This window comes from Bos grunniens, chromosome 7 (genome assembly GCF_055505025.1).
Source record: "Bos grunniens cultivar Pamir isolate PY7600 chromosome 7, Bosgru_T2T1.0, whole genome shotgun sequence".
Taxonomy (NCBI): Eukaryota; Metazoa; Chordata; class Mammalia; order Artiodactyla; family Bovidae; genus Bos; species Bos grunniens.
The window spans coordinates 104,523,506-104,533,527 of record NC_141171.1 but is presented as its reverse complement, the minus strand read 5'-3'; the positions used below and the strand labels follow the sequence as shown (position 1 = coordinate 104,533,527).

The window sequence follows — 10,022 nt, the reverse complement described above, 5'->3', positions numbered from 1 at the left end:
TTACACTGTTGGTGGGAATGCAAACTAGTACAGCCACTATGGAGAACAGTGTGGAGATTCCTTAAAAAACTGGAAATAGAACTGCCTTATGATCCAGCAACCCCACTGCTGGGCATACACACTGAGGAAACCAGAAGGGAAAGAGACACGTGTACCCCAATGTTCATCGCAGCACTGTTTATAATAGCCAAGACATGGAAGCAACCTAGATGTCCATCAGCAGATGAATGGATAAGAAAGCTGTGGTACATATACACAATGGAGTATTACTCAGCCATTAAAAAGAATACATTTGAATCAGTTCTAATGAGGTGGATGAAACTGGAGCCTATTATACAGAGTGAAGTAAGCCAGAAGGAAAAACATAAATACAGTATACTAACGCATATATATGGAATTTAGAAAGATGGTAACAATAACCCGGTATACGAGACAGCAAAAGAGACACTGATGTATAGAACAGTCTTATGGACTCTGTGGGAGAGGGAGAGGGTGGGAAGATTTGGGAGAATGGCAATGAAACATGTAAAATATCATGTAGGAAACGAGTTGCCAGTCCAGGTTTGATGCATGATGCTGGATGCTTGGGGCTGGTGCACTGGGACGGCCCAGAGGGATGGTATGGGGAGGGAGGAGGGAGGAGGGTTCGGGATGGGGAACACATGTATACCTGTGGTGGATTCATTTTGATATTTGGCAAAACTAATACAATTATGTAAAGTTTAAAAATAAAATAAAATTAGAGAAAGGAAAAAAAAAAAAAATCTTATCCTTGTATTCTCTCCGCGTTAGTGAGTAACTTTTAAGAGGTTTGCGACCACTTGCTACAAGATCTGTCGTTGTGGACGGTTTCACGTTCACTTTGGAAAGGAGTAGCATCCATTGCCTCCATGACTCAGTTGAACCTGGGTTGGAAAGAGTTCCTGTTAACTTGATATATACAGACAGAATTGCAAGAGACATGTGTTTAAGATAGATTGCAGCATCTATTGAATTGAAATTAAAACATACAAAAAAGCATGAGTTAAAAATTAAAAAAGGAACTGCTATAGACTGATCCTGTACAGCTCCTATATTTTCAAGAACCCTTTCTTGTAGATTTATTTTGTGAAATTTCCTCAAATTTTATTTCCACCATTTTTATTTTTCAGAAATAATGCTTTATTATTTTTTCAACTTATAAAAATGTTCAAGCATAGAATATCTGAATGTTGGTGTTTGCATGTATGTGTATCTTATAGAATCAATAACAGTTACGGTCTTGCCATATTTGCTTTACCCCTCTATGGTTTTTGTCCTGAATCATTTGAATGCAAGCTGCAGATCTCTACCAGACCCAGGTTAGGGAAATTCCCAGAACTTCTCATCCTGTTTATTAGGCCTCAGCTTTTCACTGTGTTTCCCAACCAAAACAGCTTTCGCAAAGCACTGTGCCATTTCAGCAGTCGTCAGATTGTGGACACTGGAACTCCCGTAGACCAAAGAGCTGCATAAACTGTGCCTGTGTGGAGGAGCACCTATGCATACTCCATGGCCAGGCCAGGCTGCAAAGATTCTGGTTTCACCAGATGCCGCCCATTGGTCAGGTGATACAACCTGGAAATTAGGCAGAGTTCAGACTGGTGGATCTGACTTTAACAATGAGGCATGGGAATGGGAGGGAAAGAGCAACTGATAAATAGCTTTTCCTCACCCTCTTTCGTGGCCCATTTCAATATTCAGCAGATTTGCACAGGCTGTCTGGAGATGGCCAGTGAGGCCAATAACCATTCGTGAGACTGTGGCCGGTTCAATAATGCAGCCCTGAGGAATCATTCTCCTTCTCCTGTCTCATTTTCCTGTTTGTCTCAGGCCCACTTCTCTGAAATTGCACCCCTATCCTCATGAAGTGTTAACATATATTCTTTTTTTCCCTAGGACTTGTTTTTAAGGGAATTAAGAATTCCTATGAGAGGCACCAAGAATGGTGCTGGAAAGTGGACTCTACGGGTCCAGATTTTGAACCTGTATTGCTTTCCAGTCTGAAGGCAACAGAAACCACAATGCTATTGGTGAAGAAATGGTGATTATCCCTCATATGCAGTGACATCATGGTGGCATAGATGTCAAAAATATAGTAGGAGATCAGGTGACTGCTACACATGACTGATGGGCCTGACACAATTATGACTACAAAGATACTAGCGTGGCTTGACTGTTTCTAATGGCAGCGAAAGTCTGGAAAAGATTGACAGGTGAATGGCAGTATATTGTCATCTTAAAGGCAGACACTGTAAACCCAGTCAATCAGTCATATCTGACTCTTTGTGACCCCATGAACTGTAGCCTGCCAGGCTCCTCTGTTCATGGAATCCTCCAGGCAAGAATACTAGAGTGGTTAGCCAGCCATTCCCTTCTCCAGGGGATCTTCCCAACCTAGGGATTGAACCTGGATCTTCTGCATTGCAGGTGGATTCTTTACCATCTGAGCCACCAGAGAAGCAAAAAAAAAAAACAAAAACAAAAAAAAACGGAGGGCTTCTATGATAGCTTTAACAGAGGCTCAACTTCCTCTAATCTTAGAGTGGATTCTGCTCCTGGAATGCCCTAGGCTCTAACAGACCCTGAGCAGCTAAACTTGAAACATCAAAGAAATGAGAGGAAGAACAGCCAATGCTGAGCTGGCTGATATCAGATCAACTGAGTCACATGTTTTGCAAGAGCAGAAGCAGCAATTGCCCGTTAAAAATAGAAATGGTAGATGAAGGATCAGACCTAAGCCTTTCCAGATGGCATGAAAAAACTAGATGAATCAGTGGTCTGGTTTCCCCTGTCACTCACTTATCTTGCTCCCAGAACACGCAGTGGTCTCCTAGGACTTTGTCTATGATCAACTGCAGAGGAGGAAAGGACTTAGGTCCAGCTGACAAGTAAAAAGATGTGATATGTCAACTCTAGCCAGAAATAGACTGCTCTGGATTATAGCTGTTCTCATGGATTGCTGTGAAGAGAAGCAGTGAGAGATTCAGAGTGCAGACTGAGTGGTACCCTTGATTGACCATTTAAGGAGAGACAGAGGTGAGTTGAGACAGAAATCAGAACTGACTTCTCAGCTGTAATAAATGATTGGGACGTTGGTCAGAAGCTTGGGGAAACAACTTTGAGTGGTCAGGAAATGCTCTATGAGAACTATTTATCTGAATGGACTTGGGAATGGGGGATACTTGTACAGGTATTTCTCTCCCATGCGAGTGACTACCAAGGGAGCACTTACTCAAGGAGGATGTTATGAGCAGGTGAGCGGGACAGCTCATCCTATGGAGGTCAAATGATTTGACCCCCCAGTGCATTCACTGACACAGACAGAACCCTCTGTTAGCAAGATGGAGATAAGTGGCTTCTACTATGGTATATCCAAATTACTAGCATCAGAGGCTTATCTTACGTCCTCGATGATTGCTCAGGAAACCAGCTACCTAAGTTGGATCTTGACAGTTATTATGAATTCCTTCTGGTCTGGAGCGGGCAGTGATGCATCCTCACTGAAGTGAACTTATACTCTAGATTTGATCTTTCCTTCTCTGATTTTGAAACTTTCACTTGTCACCACCACTTGAGGATTTATTGAATGACAGACAACATTCATATTGTATCCTTCAGAGCAGAGATTCAGATCAAAGAATTTGTTCTTGGCAAAGATAATATTGACTTATAATCATGGAATATATTGGGTTTTTTTCCCATTTTATTCCAAACCCCAGAAATTGCTGGCTTGAAATAAAAATCACAAAATAGTCTGTTGGTGATAAAACTAAGGTACTAATTTCAAGCAACACTTTCTACATTTGGTGTGTAGTCTTATAGGCTGTGATATAGGCACTTAATAAACAGGAAATATACAGTGTTGTGTCCTTAAGAGCTGAAATATGTTAGTTCAAGAATCCAAAAAAAAAAAAGAATCCAGAGATAGAAATAGCATTGTTCCTTTTATTACCACTCCTTTTTAATTGTTCTCTTCCTTGAAAAGTAGGCTTTGCTGGGTTCAAAGTCCTGATTTACAGATAGGAAAGCATGCTTCTGCCAAAAGACACGGAGAGAATTCCACTAATTGGAAACTTTCATTACCTGACCATTTATGAATTTTTCATCCTATTGAATTATTAGACAATGACAAGAATACTGATATTAAAAAAAAAAAGAATACTGATATTACCATGGTAAATCAACTTGGTTTATCTTGAAAAGTTGGTTGTTACAGAAAAGTTGATCAAGAAAGAGTATGGTTTTGAATCCAAAGGATCTACCTGGATTACAGCTAATGATAGATCTAAATGGAAAAATTACAAAAAATTGTGCATCAACTGAGATTAGGCAATTTATATTTTATAATATTTGGAGAAGAAACTCTGGAACAACCTACCAGGCAAGCAACCTAGACTAACTTAAGAGCTGAGAGCTATACGAAGAGCTAGACAAGTGTGAAAAAATCTAGCATGAGAGGTGCAGATAGGAAATAGAAAATATCAATTTTGACCCAGAACCAGATGAACATAAGGAGAGTAACTTGCTTTGTTAATCTTAGCAAATCTCCTATGTAGCCTTAGCCAATCTCATGTTCAGAGACTGCAACTATACTTCACCTTTAAAACTGGGCATCGCAAATCATCTACTCCAGTCTCGCTTGGTTTCTCCCACCAACATCATGGCTGCTTGTCTTGCTCTTTTGCCAGAGTTGAGTTCACAAGTTTCATGAATATTTCAGGGATATTAAAGCACCAGCCTATGTTGCTGACATTGCTTGTATCACAGACCAAAGACTCTCATGTGTATGTCATCTGCTGACAGGAGAAATCCAGTCCATTACTGGACTGTACCCACTGAGAATTTTACATCACCATGGGTTCACTGGTGGGACCAGAGATGCAACCTTATTGGTATGTGACTCTCCGTGGCACAAACAGAAAGCCATGCTATTTTACCATATCACCTTACCCATATCATATGAGATCAGATCCTCTGAGCCTTGTAAGAATGAAAGCTGACCAGTGACCTTTTAAATTGCATGCTCTACTTATTGCTTTGCTTATTTTTATCTTTCTCCTGAATTGCAGAAATTCATTGAAAACTCTTATGTTGGTAGATCACTTTCTATTCTCTCTGTATTTTAGTTTTAATTATTTTACTATCATCTAATGAGTTCTCAAAAAAGAAAGATTAAAAATATCACTTATAGAAATGTGACCTGAACGTTGTGTATCTCACATCGGGTGGCATCCCTTGGCACAAACTCTGCCAGGGGTCACACATAGCTTAGCAGAGCCTGGGAAGGGCATCCTCCAGCTGGAGAACGCTGTGTGAGAAAGGCCAGATGGCTCCGTTGCAAGATGGAAGATTGAATCATGGAGTAATTAGCACTCTCAGTGACGCAGTTCCTCCTAAATTTCAGAGAACTTTATGGCATGTTTAGGGATTCTGAAAGAGGTTATCTTCTCTATTTTGCGGATCACAGTTATAAACTCTGATCATTTGTTTGTTCTATTGCATTCTTTCTCATTATTTAAATCAAGTCATCTCTTATTTCTTACTTCACAATGAATATTTCAAACATTTTTAGTGTCAGCTTGTAAACTGAATGTTTGTGTTCCCCACAAATTCATGTGTTGAGATCCTTACTCCCCAAATGATGATATTAGTGTTGGGGACCTTTGGGAGGTAATTAGGTCATGAGAGTAGAGCCCTTGCAAATGGATGTGAGAACTGGACCATAAAGAAGGCTGAGTGCCAAAGAATTGATGCTTTAGAACTGTGGTGCTGGAGAAAACTCTTAACTCTCTAATCTCTTAATTCTCTAATTTGTTGTTTTGAATTTTTTTTTCTCAACCCAAATTCACCTTTATATATCATTCTATTATTTTATCACCTTACTTTGGACCTCTAGTTTTAATGAATTTTCTTATTAAGTTTCTCTTCTGTATTTAATTTGTGGAAATTTACATTTCTTTTTTTCTGTCTTTGCATATTTTCAACTTGGTCTGTTTTATACTTTTTTAAAAGAGAAATTGCTTAACTTTTAAAAGGTTCTATTTTCCTTTAGAAAAGTAGCTCATATTTGCTTTGTGCCACAGGTTTTTTCTTCCTAATCTTCTCAACATTAACATGGTAACCTTTGTTCAGATTTTCAAATTGTTCTGACTTAATTTGTGTGTCCTACATGATATTCTTCCCAGTATAAATGAGAACTGTTTACTCTCTGAATAGCAGTTTAAAGATGGAGTGTGTGTTATGTATCCTCTACCACTGTGAAGAAGCAAAACTAAATGAGGAAAAATAATCAGTAGGTGTTAAATGCAGTCCTTTCTTGCAGGAGTGGATAGTGCTATTATGTGCTGTGCTATGCTCCTCTGCCCCAGATTTCTCATGTTGAATCTCTAACTCCTACTACTCGGAATGTGAGTATATTTGGAAGTAGGGTCTGTCTAGTCAAAGCTATGTTTTTTTTCAGTATTCATGTAGGAATGTGAGAGCTGGACAATAAAAAAGGCTGAGCACTGAATAACTGATGCCTTCAAACTGTGGTGCTGGGGAAGACTCTTGAGAGTCCCTTGGACTGCAAGGAGATCCAACCTGTCCATCCTAAAGGAAATCAACCCTGAATTTTCATTGGAAGAACTGATGCTGAAGCTGAAGCTCCAATACTTTGGCCACCTGATGCAAAGAGCTGACTCACTGGTAAAGACTGATGCTGGGAAAGATTGAAGGCAGGAGGAGAAGGGGACAACAGCAGATGAGACAGTGGGATGGCAGATGTCATCACCAACTCAATGGACATGAGATTGAGCAAAGGCCACAAGATGGTGAAGGACAGGGAAGCCTGGTGTTCTGCAGTCCATGGGGTTGCAGAATCAGACACGACTAAGCGATTGAACAACAAAGGTCCTTAAAGAGGAAATTAAGTTAAAATGAAGGCATACTCACATGGGCCATAATCCAACATGACTGCTGTCCTTATAGGAAGAGATTAAGCCATAGCCCTACAGATAGGAAGACCATGTAAAGATACAGGGAGATCTAAGCTTGTTAAGACACAAGCATCTACAAACCAAGGAGAGAGTCCTTAGAAGAAACCAAGCCTGTAACACCTCGATGTCAGACTTCTAGCAACCAGAACTCTGTGAAAAGTATTGCAGTTGTTTAAGTCCACAGTCTGTGATACTTTGATTTATCAGCCCTAGAAAACTGAAGGAAATGGCAACCCACTCCAGTGTTCTTGCCTGGAGAATCCCAGGGACTGGGGAGCCTGGTGGGCTGCCGTCTATGGGGTCGCACAAAGTCGGACACGACTGAAGTGACTTAGCAGCAGCAACAGCAGCAGAAAACTGATACAAATGCTTTCTGCTTTCTCTTCTGAAATTGTCTCAAATATCCTATGCACTTTTCAATAAATAGTATTGGTTGTATTATTTTCTGATGAATGCGTATAGTCTTGTTGTTTAGAAATTCAGCCCAGTTCACCATGCAGAAATGAAGCAGTGACTTCTCTTGCCTCTGCTAAAATGCTCACATTATGTCATAGGAATGTCTAATACAAAAGGTATTTTGAGTTCCTCCTGAGCCACCAGCTCTTCCATTCTGCATTCTTGTGTTTATAGTCCGAAGTATTTAATTTCAGAATTTTGACAATTAGATTTTGTTTTCTGTTGCAGCTTTTCTTAGAATGAAATGTGTAGCCAGGCTGGAAATATCTTCTTTCTCTCTTCTTAAATTTCAAATTGAAATCACATTTCATTACCGTATTCATTGCTGCTTTTACAGCTTTCTTAATTATTGTCTTAGTCTGTTTAAGCGGCTATAACAAAATGCCACAGACTAAGTGGCTTATTTTCCTAGAGTCTGGGAAACCTAGGTTCGAGGAGCCAGCATCATTGCGTTTTGGTGAGGGTCTTTTCCCGGTTCATAGCTGGCTCCTTCTCAGTGTCTACTCACATGGTGGAAGGGGTTAAGAGAGCTCTGTGGAACCTCTTTTTTAAGGACCCTGATCTCACTCATGAGGGCTCCACCCTCGTGACCTAAGCACATTTCTAAATGCCCCACCTCCTAAGACCATCATTTTGGGAGTTAGGATCTTAACATATGAATTTAAGGAGGACCCAAACATTCAGACTAAAGCAATTGCTTTTATCTTATTCTTTGGTTTGGCTGTGCTGGTCTTCTGGCAGCAGTGAGTAGGGCTACGCTCTAGTCGCCGTGCACAGGCTTCTCAGAGCAGTGGCTTCTCTTGAAGCACAGCACAGGCTCTAGGGTGTGCAGGTATCAGGAGCTGCAACACGTGGACTAAGAAGTTGCATCTCCTGGGCTTTAGAGCAAAGGTTCAATAGTTGAGGTGCACAGGCTCAGCTGCTCCATGCCATGTGAGATCCTCCTGGATCAGGGATCAAACCCATGTCTCCTGCATTGGCAGGCAGATTCTTCACCACTGCGCCACCAGGGAAGCTCACCTTATTCTTATATCTTAAATGATAGAAGCAGAGGCATATTGTAGAATTCAGCCATAAATAAACTACATATAGCATTTCAAATACAACTTCACTGCATCATCCTCTTTACACAAAATTATTATATATCATTAACATCAAATGTCAGCTGACTATAGTCTTGCCTTCCTAGAAATTTGATATGATTGGGACATGATGGAGTAGGTCCTTTCTGTTTCAGATGTGTTCACAGAGAATAAATTAATATGTTTTCCCCTCCAGGACACAGAAATGTTGAGAATCATTTTACTGACCTTAGAATTACACTTACACAGCTGCATTTAATACATTGTTTCCTGTTGTCAATACTGATGACACTGTTCCTCCCAGTGAATGTCATTTTTTGCATTGAGGACTGACCCAACATCCTTTCTATTTCTCACTCTCTGCCTTCACAGTTTATTCAAAGTTACAGGTGAAGGCAGCGCCAACAGGACAGTACACCCACTGGAGTCACTCTTTCTCAGACTTTGCTCCTGCAGGCCTCCTGCTCTTCAAGCGCTTGCGATTCCGCTAAAATGACGTGGAAAAGCCTGCCATATGATCATCACGGAATCTTTATAAAGGGAGCTTCAAACATGCCTCTCAGGCTCATCTTAACTAATAAAGGGCAACATCCTCCGCACATCTTGCCTCAGGTGATACTCAGATGTCAGTGCTGTATCTTCTGAAAGAGAATTCTTGAGTTCTGATGAAACCCTGAGATTTTTACCCTGTTTGTGCGAGCAGGTGATTTTCTTTTTGGTATTATTTAAAGGCAGAGTATTTGGAAGCATTTTGGTCCATAGAGCAAGTCTAGAATATCTGAGAGGATTTTCACACATTTTTTCAGAGATTACATAAGAAATAAACACAAGCACTCATGTTTTTATCCAACTCAGTGATTTTATACTTGTACTTAAAAGATAAAAATAATTGTCCAAATTGCACAGAAAAATGTCACATTTTGTTGGTGACTTTAAAAACAGCACATTTCAATTGAGAATATTGGTATGATTCTTGGCAGTAATTCTAATTACTGAAATTTAAAATGAGCAATTATCTAAACAGTGAAAGAAATCTTCATTGCAAAAATTATAATAAAAATAATCCGTATTAACTTAAAATAGCAATATAAAAGGAAGCTAGAAAAAAGTAAATGTGCTTATTGTGTTGTTTATAAGTATATTTAAATTAAAGAGATTTAATTTGATCTGAAAAATGTTTTCTAAGTAAACTGAAAATTCTAATCAAAATATTTGTACTATGAACAACAGACAAAATGGCCTTAAAACCAAACTGGAAAGATCAAAATGTTCATCACATAAAAGTGAAAGCTAAAATTATCTTGCATCTCCAGCTCCAACGCGTAATAAAGTTGGAGGATAATTGCTTAAAGAAGGATGTGTGCAGATTAGCTTTTCCATGTAAAAGAAGGCAACTGGAACTCCTGGCTCTTCTGTGTGATTAGCTTTCAATTAGCTGTGTAGTTTGTGGCAAACGTCACTACCTTGGTCACAGATTCCTAATCTT

At 39.7% G+C, this 10,022-nt stretch overlaps 1 long non-coding RNA gene across 1 annotated transcript; it reads left to right on the top strand.

Annotated features, from left to right (window-relative positions):
* The first annotated feature begins 2,784 nt into the window (after nt 1-2,784).
* On the top strand, nt 2,785-7,439 carry LOC147370074 (uncharacterized). The gene is made up of 2 exons (XR_015168647.1): nt 2,785-3,057; nt 6,482-7,439. It is a non-coding gene; the product is annotated as an uncharacterized LOC147370074 (long non-coding RNA).
* The last annotated feature ends 2,583 nt before the right edge of the window (nt 7,440-10,022 follow it).